The sequence below is a fragment of the Gossypium arboreum genome, chromosome 8, assembly GCF_025698485.1.
Source record: "Gossypium arboreum isolate Shixiya-1 chromosome 8, ASM2569848v2, whole genome shotgun sequence".
NCBI classification, from domain to species: domain Eukaryota; kingdom Viridiplantae; phylum Streptophyta; class Magnoliopsida; order Malvales; family Malvaceae; genus Gossypium; species Gossypium arboreum.
This window is the reverse complement of record NC_069077.1, coordinates 125947478-125962312: the sequence shown is the minus strand read 5'-3', so window position 1 is coordinate 125962312 and position 14835 is coordinate 125947478. Positions and strand designations below refer to the sequence as shown.

General features: G+C 36.6%; 1 non-coding gene across 1 annotated transcript; it reads right to left on the bottom strand.

Moving 5' to 3' along the window:
* Positions 1-272: 272 nt before the first annotated feature.
* LOC128279529 (small nucleolar RNA R71) lies at positions 273-378 on the bottom strand. Its single transcript, XR_008269731.1, has one exon. It is a non-coding gene; the product is annotated as a small nucleolar RNA R71 (small nucleolar RNA).
* Positions 379-14835: the final 14457 nt, after the last annotated feature.

The window sequence follows — 14835 nt, the reverse complement described above, 5'->3', positions numbered from 1 at the left end:
TAACACTATTCAAATGATTCAACAATTTATTCAGTTTGATGGTTTGCAGGATGAGGATCCTAACGCTCATTTAGCCAACTTCTTAGAACTATGCGATACATTTAAAATTAATGGCGTTTCTGATGATACCATACGTCTTCGGTTGTTTCCCTTTTCATTAAGGAACAAAGCTAAACAGTGGTTGAACTCGTTACCACGAGGGTCAATTACTACTTGGGAACAAATGACCGAAAAATTCTTACTAAAATATTTTTCGCCGGCTAAAACGGCTAAATTACATAATGATATCTCCTCTTTTGTGCAGATGGATTTAGAAACACTCTACGATGCATGGGAGAGATACAAGGACCTTCTGAGAAAGTTCCCTCACCATGGGTTACCACTTTGGCTCCAAGTACAAACATTTCACAATGGTCTAAATCCTTCGACTCGGCAAATGGTTGACGCAGCGGCGGGCGGAACCGTCAATAATAAAACACCAGAAGATGCCTATGAGTTTATAGAGGAGATGTCACTGAATAACTATCAGTGGCAAGTCATGAGGACAAAGCTAATGAAAATAGTCGGTGTTTATAACGTCGATTCGGTCACCATGCTGTCAAATCAGGTAGAACTCTTGAATAAAAAGATTGATGGTTTTCTTAGTTCTTCACAGGTTCACCCAGTAATGTAGTGCGGAGCAAGTAGCGGTGGAACAAACCATTCAAAATACCAACCTTATGGCCACAGCATGGATAACGAGCAATTAAATTACATGGGTAATAATCCTCGACCTCAAAACAATCCATATAGTAACACTTATAATGTAGGTTGGAGGAACCACCCCAATTTCTCGTGGGGCGGTCAAGGAAATCAAAGACCACAACATCCTCCGTGCTACCAACAACCACCCTACCAACAGGAAAAGAAGCCAAACCTTAAAGAGATGCTCTCAAAGTTTATATCAGTGTCAGAAACCCATTTTCAGAACACTGAGATAGCACTTAAAAATCAATAAGCGTCGATCCAAAGCCTCAAAACTTAGATACGCCAGCTTTCCAAACTAATCTCCGAATGACCACAAGGTAGTTTTCCAAGTAATACTAAACCTAACCCAAGGGAACAACTCAACGCAATTAATATTCAAGATGACGAAGGAGTCGTTGAGCCTGAACCAGAACTGAGGCAAGAAATTATGGTAAGCAAAGGTCAAGGTGAGGTAGATCAAAATAAAAACAAACCAGTGACTGTCGAATATAAACCTCATGTACCATGCCCCAACGCGACAAGGAAAGACCGCTCAGATGAACAATTTGGTAAATTCCTTAAACTCTTAAAAAATTACATATTAACTTACTATTTATTGAAGCTCTATCGCAGATGCCAAACGCAATGAAATTTTTAAAGGAGCTTTTAAAAAATAAGCAGAAGTTGGATGAGGCGTCGTATGTGGAGCTGAACGCAGCTTGCTCGACCATTCTTCAAAATAAACTATCTAACAAACTAAAAGACCCAGGGAGCTTTACTATTCCTTGCTTAATTGGTAGTTTAGATGTTAATCATGCATTAGCTGATCTAGGGGCTAGTATCAACTTCATGCCTTACAAAATCTTTAAGCAACTAGGTCTCGGGAAACCCAAACAGACTAGGATGAGCATTCAATTAGCAGGTAAAACTATAAGATTCCCTAAAGGTATTATTGAAGATGTGCTAGTTAAAATCGATAAATTTATATTTCCCGTTGACTTTATTGTTCTAGACATAGAAGAGGATAGCAACACTCCCTTAATTCTAGGAAGGCCCTTTTTAGCAACTGCTAAAACCATCATTGATGTTAGCACAGGTGAACTAACACTCTGGGTGGGAGACGAAACAATCACCCTTCAAGCTTGCAATTCTGGCAACATATCAGGAATTGAAGGTGATCATTTTAACCATTCTACTAAAACTAACAATATGGTGCAACCTATTTTGCAGAAAATGAGTCTGAAGCAAGCACATGAGTCATTCTCAAGCACTAGTAGATGACCTATTCATGAAGATCGAAGATTACAAATTGAGGAACTCGATGAATGGCGGACACACAAACCAAGAACACCTGACAAACTGAAACTACGCCAGAACGAGCCCGATTAAATGGTCTTATTAGATGCTGTAGATCCCCACATTGTCACTACCACACTGAATGAGGAAATCCCTCTTACGGTACTCAGTATTTTTCCATTCGGTACAGTGGAGGTGAGTCATCCCAATTTCGACACTTTTAAGGTAAACAACAACTGATTAAAACCTTATTTTGATGAGATTGATAGCAGGAATGAAGAGTATAAGCTCCTCAAACCACCATGACCATTCACTGGAGAGGTAAGTCGAGCTTAGACTATAAATAAGCACTTCTCGGGAGGCAACCCGAGCACAAAAAATATTAATTTCTTTAAATTTTGGTATTTAACTCCTAACTTATTAATATAAATCTTGAATACAGGTGTTTCCACAGAGTCACAGCCAAGCACACGGGCGTGCTTAAGGCCGTGTGAAAACAGGGCAAAAGATTTCCCTAACATGGGCTGCAATTAAATGCCACGGCCATGCGATATGGTCGTGGTCAAGCCTGCCAAAACAACACGGGTATACGACACACCCGTGTAGAAGAATCATGGGCGAACCTGCCCAAACAACACGGGCGTTCTACACGCCTGTGTAAAACACCCGTGGTCAAACCTGTTAAATTAACATGGGTGGGAGGCTTTAACACACGGGCGTGAGAGAAGCGAACGAAGCTAGACACGGTCGTGCGACCCGGCCGTGTGAACCCACACGCCTAAGGAACACGGGCATGTACTAAATGTCAGACGCGCCCAAATTTGAAATTCGCGAATCACACTGGCTAAAATTGGGGAACACGGGCGTGTGCCCTAGCCGTGTGTCCCAAAATCTATAAATACCCTACACTATTCACTTTCTTCCCCATTCAAAAACCCTAACCTTAGCCACTGCAACTCTACACGGCCTCCCTGCCATGCCCGTACACCGCTTCCCACTTTATTTTTTGACGCTTAATCTCTTTCCCTTAGCGTTTGTTTACTTCTTTCACTTCTATTTTACTTATTTATAATGCTTATTATCAACATAAACTTCATATCTTTGAACTATTTTTCATTTTTCTATCATTTAATTTGCATTCTTAGGTTAGTTATCATACATTTTGTGTTAAATCAAGTTAGTAGGAACACCTCATACCCATTACATTTCTATTCTCATTCTCATTGTTATTGTGGTTGAGTTTGCCTCATATTAATAGTATTGGCTGAAATAATTAGTTCCAAATTCATGCCTTTTATTTTTTTCGAATTCGTTTACTTATTATTATTCTTTATATTACAGGCTTTTGATGTCGTCTTCACGAGGAAAGAAAAATGATGTACCTGCCTCAAAGAAGAGGAAGGGAGCGTCCTCTTCCGCGGGTCCAACCGCAGAAATTCGTCACCCTCTCCTACAGTTCCCCCGAGGGCCCCAGGAAGAACTGTTCCAAATACTTCGGGCCCGACCTTTAATTGTGGGTCGCCACATCGATTGGGCTGCTGTAGAACAAGTTCAGTTGGCTGATTCGATTCGAGCCCTCCTAACCACCGACCCTTGGGAGCTATTCTTTGGGATTATCGAGCCGATATACCTTGAGCTCATGATGAAACTATGCTCAACGTTCCATCTTCAGATCGTAATGAGGTACTACGATGATCCCGGCACGGTTCAATTTCGCCTAGGAGGATTAATCCGCCAGCTAAGCATTCCATAGTTTGGTGTTGTACTAGGCTTATATACGGAGGAGTTCAAGGAGAAGAATGAACTACATACTCTTAGTCACCACATACATTTCTCCCCCCCCCCCGAAGTGCTGACACACTTTGGCCCCTAGCACGGCCTTCTAAAATCCTAGCCGTTCCAAGGCATCAGTTCTCCCACCATCCCTGAGGTACTTACACGCTATTTTAGCTCACACGATTGCAAGGAGGCGAGAGAGCACTGGCGTCATCAACACCCACGACGTCTACTTCTTATGGTACATGTCACAAGGGCACGTCATCGACCCTGCCTATTTCATCGTCCTTGCGATTCACTACCAGACGGAGCAGCATCGGAAGTGGGTCATCTCCATTGGCCCTACGTGACTCGACTGGTGCGACACTTCGGGCTCCTCAACACCGCGGCCCAAGAATCATCCCTCACCCTCATCGGCCAGATGTCTCCACAAGGCATCTTGAGCATGCTTAGCATGAGGATGATCGAAAGGCGTCGAGGAACCTACCCTCCCAGTATCGTCTCGCCCAATCTACCGAGCAAGAGGCCTACGAAGATATTCCTGATGATGTCCTCCCATAGCACGAGGACCCACCGACTCAGCCACCACCACCCTCTCGTCCAGTTCATGCGGCGGCTTCATATGTTGACATCTCTGAGCACCTCACTCGATTCAAGCAACAGTGTTTTCAATGATTTGACATCATTGATGCTACTCTACAGCAGATTTGTCACCACCTCCACATCTCATCGCCAGTCCTACCTCGCGAACCATCCAGCGATGAAGATGTTTAAAAATATTTACTTATTATTTTATGTTTTTAATTTTTATTGAAACTACTTTTTATTTTTATTAGATTTTAGAAATTTTATTTTTAATTATTAATTTCGGTTATTTCTTTTTGAGTAATTATTTTTCTTAATATCCCCTAAAAAGTTCCTGATTTTATCATAGTTCTATAGAGCTCTTAAGCTCATCATCACATAGGAACTAAACCTCCACTGGGAAAGGTTCTTCACGACTGCCATGTCCTGCTCGCCCACGACCATAGCTACCACTAGAGATAATATCCTTTTGGCGCAGGACTTATGGCCTAATGAACCTCTACGACCGCCGGAGTATCCTTTTCCACTCTCAAACCAATTCCTCTCCAGAACTCATGTTCGAGGAATTCATCATACAAGAAGTTCCACTTCTCTCCCTATCTTATTTTTACACTCTAATATCTATCTTTGTACACTGAGGGCAATGTACATCTTAAGTGTGGGGGGTGTTTATTTCATTATCAGAAAAATCCCTGAATGATTGCCTTATTCTCTATAAAAGCTTTCATATCATATTTAGGATAAATTTTAATTGATTTATGATTTTGATTGATATATCTTGAATTAAAACATAGGCCTTTATGTATTGATTGTTTAAACTTTAAGACATTAGAGAATCAAGCATGATGAGTTGATTTTTAAGAATTTAAAATTATAGGTTGTTTCCCCAACTCTAGGTATTACTTTGAATTGGAATTCACGAGTCTAAACATCAAAAAGCCATAATTTTTGTGAGATTTTTGAGCCTTTTGAGCATCTATTAATCCTTTCATGCTCACTTTTATTATTGCTTTAAGTGCGTCAGTATTGAATTGTTATTCTAGAACTTGCTTGATTATGTATGTCGAGACCACACCATTTGATTTGATATATCAAAATGATTAAGACACTTAGGATTAACCCACACATGCCATGAAAAGCCTACCTCCACAATTAACTCTTAGTAAACCCATTTGAGCCTAACAAGCCATTCCTTGTATTAACCTCAATATTAACCTTTAACCCATTATTGTTGAAATTCCCTAAATTAATCCCTATTTTTGTCGAGATTTGAGTTGAATAGATTGCTTAGCTATGTTTTGTTCTTAATAGTTATTCTATATTATTTTAACTTGTTCTTAAAAAAAAACTATGTATACATATCTGTAATTTCATATTATTGTTGAAATTCCCTAAATTAATCCCTATTTTTGTCGAGATTTAAGTTGAATGGATTGCTTAGCTATGTTTTGTTCTTAATAGTTAGTCTATATTATTTTAACTTGTTCTTAAAAAAAAACTATGTATACATATCTGTAATTTCATATTCTGAGAAGAAGCTCTGTTGTACGCAAGTGAAGATTAACTCTTTTTCTGGTTAGGTAATTTTTCAATTCAATCTCGATTCTAACCCTTTCTTTCAGCTTGTGACCAAACCCCCTAACCAAGCCTCATTACAACCCTCTAAAGACCTTTTGATTGATGTATCATCTTAAATTATAGTGGTGGAGATTTGATTTTCATGCAAGCCTATGGTAATGACTTTTCATTATTGACTATTGAGTGCTTCATTTATTGTCCTTAAACACCTCGAGTGATTTCAGTGAATCTTCAGTGAGGATGTGAAACTCTCTAATATTCTAAATCAAAGGCAATTACTCAAATAAGGAGAGACACCTATGTTTGCATGATTAAAATGCTCAACTTGGAATGTTTGAAACTTTTATGATCTTTTAGTTGAAATTCTCAATGTATGATTGCTTATGGATTAATTTGAGATATTATCAATAAAAATTATAAGTTGAGAAGAATTTATTTTGATTATGAGTCGAGAATTTTGCTTGAGGACAAGCAAATGCTTAAGTGTGGGGGTATTTGATAAACCATCAATTATACATATTTTTACCCCATGTTTAATGCATTTTATGGATGATTTCTCATTAGAATTGGTGAAATCGATGCTCCTAATGCTTTAATTTCATGTTTTATACTTAGGAGAGCATAGGAGAGAGAAAGAAACGAGAAACGGGCCAAAAATGGAGAAAATGGGCAAAGGTACAAAATCAACACGGCCTGGACCTCCTCACACGGGTAGACCACACAGCCGTGTCAATTTGGCAGGCTCGAGCACGGCCTAAAGTAACCGAACATGGACGTGTGCCACGGGCGTGTCCCTGCTGAGCCCAAGTTGAGTCCAATTCGAAAAAGGCTAATTTTGAGGGCTTCTAGGCATTCTAAAGCCTATAAATACACCCTAGAAAAGGAAAAAAAGGGAGACGGAGAATAGGCAGTAAGGAATTACTCTAAGGAAGTCGATTTATCCATCTCAGAAGCCGGATTCATCATCAAGACTGAAGATCTCTCCTCAATTTCCCTTCAGGAGTTTTGGGTTTTCTTTATGTTTTGTATTCTTTATTCTTCTGAGATGTTTTCTTATTTAGTTATGAACTAAAACCCCTAAATACCTAAGGGGAATGAAACCTAAGACGAATCTTGTAATTATTTTCTGAATCGTATGATAAATATTTAACTTGTTCTTAATTATGTGTTCTTAATTCTTTTTTTGATATCCCAGGATACTGATTCAAGACACGTTCTTATCCAGAGGAGGAATAGACCCTGTCTAAGAGTACATTTGTCATAATTAAGTGGAGTTGATTGTGCGCCTAGACATAGGGTGACAAGATTTTTTCGAATTAGGGTGAAACCTAATAAGGGGATCCATAGATCGAGTTAATGCAACCCTAGAGTGTTAATTAGAGAAAAGTCTCGATTATTCAATCTAGGGATTAGACATTATTAGTCTTGAATAGGGATAATAACATAACTTAGGGATCTCTGCGGAACAAGTTGAATGCATAAATCATCCGATTCTGAGCCAGAATAACAAGTAAAGTCTAGGTCAATTTTTCCTTAGGTATTGTCTTAAGTCAATTAATTTTTCCCAAAAGAAATTCCCCAATTCTTTTTTCTGTGCGTTCTTAGTTTAGATAATTAGTTAATTAAAACAAAACCTCTTTATTCTTAGGTTAGATCATAAAAAGACAGTCATTACTAGTAATTTTAGTTCCTTTGGGTTCGACAATCCGGTCTTTGCTAAAACTATACTACTGTTCGATAGGTACACTTGCCTACATCGTAATAATAGTTAGTTTAAGAACGAGTAATTATAAATATTAAAAACCTCTCACAAAATAACGTGATCACAGAGTCTTGCTGAATACTAATGTCTCACACACATAAGAATGAGTAGAACCAGGATCAATTAATGCAATTACATTAGTATCATAAAGAGTGAATGTACCAATAATGACATTTGGGGATGAATCCTCCTCTCATGTGCGTATAGCATAGGCTCTGGCAGGTGCACGAGCCTCAGATCTATTTGTTGTATCTTTAATTCCTCTCTGACTATCACTCGCATTACCCGCATTTCTGGGTGGTCTCCCTCGAGCTGCAGTATTACCCGATCTCGTGTTCTAGACTGGATTCTCTTCAGCTAACCTTGGGCAATCTCAAATATAGTGATCTGTCTATCCACATTTAAAACAGTCACGATCATGCAATCTACAACTGCCAGGATGTCGTTTACCACAGTGTTTACACTCGGGTTGATTTGATTTAACATTACCCATACTGGCTACAGAGGTAGCTCTCGAACTCACTAGTGGTCTGTTCTGGTCTCGTCGAAAATAACCTGAAATGGCTTTTGAATGGCTGAAATCATCTCAGAACTTCTTTGGTGCCGATTGGATTGACTTACTGAATGATCTCTTACGCGAGTCTCTAGCTTCAAAATCAGCTTTTCTCTTTTCTTTCTCGAGCTCTTCAGCTTTACAGGCTTGCTCAACTAGTACTACAAACTCTATTATTTCAAGTATGCCAACTAACAGTTTAATGTCTTCATTCAGCCCATCTTTGAATCTTTTACACATTATGGCTTCAGTGGAAACACACTCTCGGGCATGCCAACTAAGTCTCACAAATTTCCACTCATACTCTATCACGATCATCCGACCCTATTTTAGTTCCAGAAATTCTTTTCGCTTCTGATCAATAAATCTCTAACTGATATACTTCTTACGGAACTCAGTTTGGAAGAATTCTCAGGTCACTCACTCTCTCGGAACCACTGATACTAGGGAATTCCACCAGTGATATGCTGTGTCCCCAAATAAAGATATGACACACTTTAAACATTCATCTCGGGTATAGGACAGTACATCAAACACACAGATAGTATTATCAAGCCAGAACTCAGCCTGCTCAGCATCATCATCATTAGTAGCTTTAAACTCTTCAACCCCATATTTTCTGATTTTATCAACAGGCGACTTATACAATCTCAACGAATCACTTACTTGAGGTACAGCAGGTATCGAAGATGGATTAGTCGAGGGTGGAGGTTGTTGTGCAGCCAAGTTGGTCTCGATATACTGAGTAAACCAGTCATTCATCATTTGGTAAAAGGCTTGTCTAGCCTCTCCATCCTGGTTACTCGAAATTGGCCGAGAATCAACCAGCACTGTCCCTTGCGCTGGAGCAGGCGCTACACTCTCGATATCATCAGCTACAGCTCTGTCGGGATCCATTTACTATATGAAAACAAATTTCAAATGTCAGAAGTCATCACACTATTGTAGTATATACTTATGGCATGTATAGCTAGAATCACATACGTTACATTAGTCCTAGAACCGACTAAACAATAGCTCTCATGTGAATGTACCAATAATGACATTTGGGGATGAAACCTCCTCTCGTGCACGTATAGCATAGGCTCTGGTAGGTATACAAGCCTCAGGTCTATTTTCTGTATCTTTAATTCCTCTCTGACTACCACTCGCATTACCTGCATTTCTGGGTGGTCTCCCCTGAGTTGCAGTATTACCTGATCTCGTGTTCTGTACTAGATTCTTTTCAGCTAACCCTAGGCAATCTCGAATATAGTGATCTTTCGATCCATATTTAAAACAGGCCCGATCATACAATCTGCAACTGCCGAGATGTCATTTACCACAGTGTTTACACTTGGGTTGATTTGATCTCACATTACCCACACTGGCTACAGAGGTAGCTCTCAAACTCTCCGGTGGTCTATTCTAGTCTCGTCGAGAATAATCCGAAGTGGCTTTTGAATGGCTAAAATCATCTCGGAACTTCTTTGGTGCCGACTGGATTGACTTACTGAATGATCTCATACGCGAGCTTTAAAATCATCTTTTCTCTTCTCTTTCCCGAGCTCTTCAGCTTTATAGGCTCGCTCAACCAGTACTACGAACTCTTTGATCTCAAGTATGCCAACTAACAGTTTAATGTCTTCATTCAGCCCATCTTCGAATCTTTTACACATTATGGCTTCAGTGGAAACACACTCTTGGGCATACCGACTAAATCTCACAAATTTCCACTCATACTTTGTCAAGGTCATCCGACCCTATTTCAGTTCCAGAAATTCTTTTCGCTTCTGATCAATAAATCTCTGACTGATATACTTCTTACGGAACTCAGTCTGAAAGAATTCTCAGGTCACTCGCTCTCTCGGAACCACTGATACTAGGGTATTCCACCAGTGATATGTTGTGTTTCGAAGTAAAGATATGGTACACTTTAAACATTTATCTGCAGTACAAGACAGCTCATCAAACACACAGATAGTATTATTAAGCCAGAACTCAGCCCGCTCAGCATCATCATCATCAGTAGCTTTAAACTCTTCAGCCCCATGTTTTCTGATTTTATTAATAGGTGACTTCCACAATCTCAACGGATCACTTACTTGACGTACAACAGGCATCAATGATGAGTTAGTCGGGGGTGGAGGTTGTTGTGCAGCCGGGTTAGTCCGGATATACTGAGTAAACCAGTCATTCATCATTTGGTAAAAGGCTTGTCTAGCATTTCCTTCCTGGTTACTTGAAATCGATCGAGAATCAACCGGCACTGTCCCTTGCGCGAGAGCAAGTGCTACACTTTCAACATCATCAGCTACTGCTCTGTCGAGATCCATTTACTATATGAAAACACATTTCAAATGTCAGAAGTCATCATACTAACGCAGTATATACTTATGGCATGTATAGCTAGACTCACACACGCTACGTTAGTACTAAAATCGACTAAACCGTAGCTCTAATACCAATAAAATGTAACACCCCTAACCTGTATCTGTCGTCAAATTAGGGTTACAAGGTATCACCGTTCAAGCACAAATCCAGACATTCACATGAGTACACTTACATAAAATTTTAAGAACAATTATTTAACATCAATAGTTGTCGCAATTACTAATAAAACATAATAGAATATACTTTTAATTCAACTTATAACAATATGCAGACATTCAAACTTTATTACACTTTAATCGCACATAGTATCCTATACACAAATGAAATATATGAAATCTATTACATATAATTATTTAAATAAAGTCATAACTTATTTGACATTCATTTAATATCAAGTTGGACACCTATACTTCACATCAAAACACACACTATTTCATGATTTATCATTGTACAAGTTACTGTTCATTTGGTTATTAATCAATGCATTAGTTGAATGCAAGTTGAGTTTAACAATTACACACTTACAACTTGACTTAGTTATTTTACAAACCTAAGCACTTCAAACAATCAAATCAATATTCATATTATAAAATATAATAATGACATCATTTAACGAGCCATGACCGAATACAAACTTGTTAAAATTTGCCTATTTTAATCACATTTGCTGAGTCATAATGTAATATAACTTAATAAAATCTAATAACATATAGAAATTATCATTATTTGAACCATACATTAAATACCATCACAACCAAATTTAAACAAATAAAACTCATCCAAGTACATGCATGCCTATGATGATTGTTTCGATACTAAGCTGAAACTAGTTTATCATTTCCAAGTACCAAACATAGCAAATAACACACATCCTACCATTAACCCTAACCATCTTGAGACATAGTCGACAATTCTTTTAATGCTATACAAAACATATCTCATTCATGCTGTGTAATAATCATACCAAATAAACTTATCTTATGTTCGATTATAACCAAATAAATATTAGTGCTGTACCGCATATTAATACTTTAATAGCTTGTCAACCCAATTTTCATACATGCTTTATTTAATATGAATCACATTTAAAACAACCAAACACACCTAAGAATGAATGCATATATTTTTATTTACCAACAATCAAACTCAATGAATACTTAATCAAAGCATGTCAAAACCGAATAGGGACATAGCAAGCAACCATCTTACAGTACACGTAGTATGTAACACAAATATTATACATACATGGCTCGTAACTATAAAACCAAAGTGAACATAAACCAAAGTTTTAAAGACAAAAGCTTAGCCATTTTTGCATGGCTTATATACACAACCAAAATTCAACATTAAATATGTTCCAGCCTATACATGACATAGTTCCAAAATGCAAATTATAAAATACTGAAAGCGATCGATAGTGTGATAGACTTTGCTGATGATCCCTGAGCTTGTAACTTGAATCCAAAATCTATAAATAGAAACACATATAAAACATAGAGTAAGCTTTTGAAGCTTAGTGAGTTATAAGCAAATAAATAACTCATTAATACAGTGAACTCATACTAACTAACTTTTTACATTATCATTACCATACTTGACCTTGAATTACAATTTCCATAATTAAAACACTTTTATGAACAATTTTCCATCTAAGCCGAATACTCACGAGGCTATTTAATATGTTTTTCATCAACTTCCAACTAATTAATCATAATAAACCATACATTCATTTATTCATATTCACAACTCAAGGATCATAGAATAATCTCTCATATATAAAATCACCAACATGGCCGAATATACTAAACCATATGTGCACGTATTTAAGAACATTTCAATGATACACAAATTATTCATTCACAAACCGGATACATATACCACATGCACACATTTTCTTCATTTGCATTGTATAAGATTTACAACAAATATTCATAGTACTTACTCACCTAATTTCAAGTAGATATCAAGTTAATTCTTACCTGACTATTTAGCTTGTTTAATACATTCATACACAACTTGTCTTTGCCCGATAAATCATTTGGAATTGGTTTGGACACTTGGATAATCACACATATATCGTGCAATGCCAACGTCCCAGACGTGGTCTTACATGTGGTAACAGATCGATGCCACTGTCCAAGAAAGGGTCTTACTCGTAAACACATATCAGAATCACATATCGATGCCATGGTCTTACTCGTACACGTATATTGGAATCCTATGTCATGACATATGTATCCTAACTATTCCTAAGGTTCATACGGGGATTTCAAACATCATAACTTGATCAAAACGAATGCTTGAACATAGTTACCAAGCTTATTGACATTCGGCAATAGTATATATGGATTCATATTTTTCATACCAGCATATATATTTAACATTTATCTACAATTAAACACGTCTATCTACTTATAAACTTACCTCGGATGTTATAAAACAAGACAGGGCTGCTAGTCGACAACTTTCGTTTTTCCCCGATCCAAATCCGATTTCTTTGGTTCTTGATCTAAACATATTCAAATTAAGCTCATTCAAAAATATTTTTATTCAATTTAGTCCAAAAACTCATAAATGATCAAATTACCATTTTATCCCTGACATTTACAATTTTTACAATTTAGTCCTTATTGTACAAAACATAAAATATGCAAAATCTCAAAATACCCATGTTAGGCCGAATGTTCCTAGTGCTCATACAAGTCCATATATTTCATTTATTTCACATTTTAGTCCCTCCAATTATTATTTTTTGCAATTTAGTCCTAATTGCTCAAAATCATTAAAAACTCCAATACAAAACATGTCAATCTAAAACATATCTTTCATATTTCATCATCAAACAACAAAAATCACAAGCTCTCAACAATGGCACAACTCAAAATATTCATCAAAATAAAAAATTTAAGCATGGGTTTTGTAGTACTCAAAGCAACGATCTCAAAAATATAAAAATTATCAAAAACCGAACAAAAACGAACCTTGATTGAGCTTGAATATATGCCGAACCCTAGCTTGGTTTCTTTATTTTTCTTTGTTTTAACTTTCGGCCAAGAGAAAGATAATGAACATGGTTTTTATTAATTTATGTTTTATGATATATTATAACTTAACTTTTAATTTACATTTTTAACCTTAAATATAACATTATACTATCATTTATATTATGCCCATTGCCATCCACTTCACTTAGTATTGGGCTAATTGCAACATAAAGGCTTCCATTTAAAAAGCCAAGGGCAATTCAGCCGCTTTTAGAAATAACCACCTAATTTTTATTTTACGCGAGTAAGTCCTTTTATTTAATCGGACACTCAAACGACAAAATTAAATCACGAAAATTTCACAGATATAAATTATTGTTATAACCTTTTGTAAATCACTATATAGTAAAGTTCATATTAAAATCCTTGAAGGATTTAGGATGCTAGAAGCATATTAAAATTCTCGAGAAATTGTTCATTTTAATGAATTGAAATAATTTGAACATATGTGGTAAATTTAACTTAGTGAATAGTAGTTGAAGGAGGATTATAAAATGATCCAAAATACCTATTTGTGTTTTTATAAAAGAATTATGATTAAAATTTGTTATGATTACTGTTGAATCTCTTGAAGAAATCAAAATATATTTTCCCAAATTTCCTTCACTTGTGACTTTTAAAACAATGGTAATATAAATGCTTATCAAATACATTCAAATAGTCATTTGAAAAACTATAATTCAAGATTGAATAAGTAGAATATGAGAAAATATCTGATGTTTATACGCGTTGCACTTTTTTCCCTTAATCGAGGTTTTGTCCCATTGGGTTTTCCTAGTAAAGCTTTAGTAAAATTTTTAATGAGGCAGCATATTATGCATATTATAGATTGTGTACTCTTTTTCCTTGATTTGGTTTTTATCCCCAAGGGTTTTTCCTAATAAGGTTTTAACGAGACACATTATCAATCAATGGACATCCAAGGAGAGTGTTATGAATATCTTATTAAGTGGATGTCCATCATGATTAAGATAAAGTTTTAATGTACTTTAAATTCTAATAGTTAGTAGAATTAGATTTCTATTTCTATTATACTTCTTATGCATATAAATAGAGACTCTGATGAAGCATTGTAATTACCCTTTTGATTAATAAATTACATTCTTTATTGCTTTCATATATATATTTTCTCCATCTCTCTT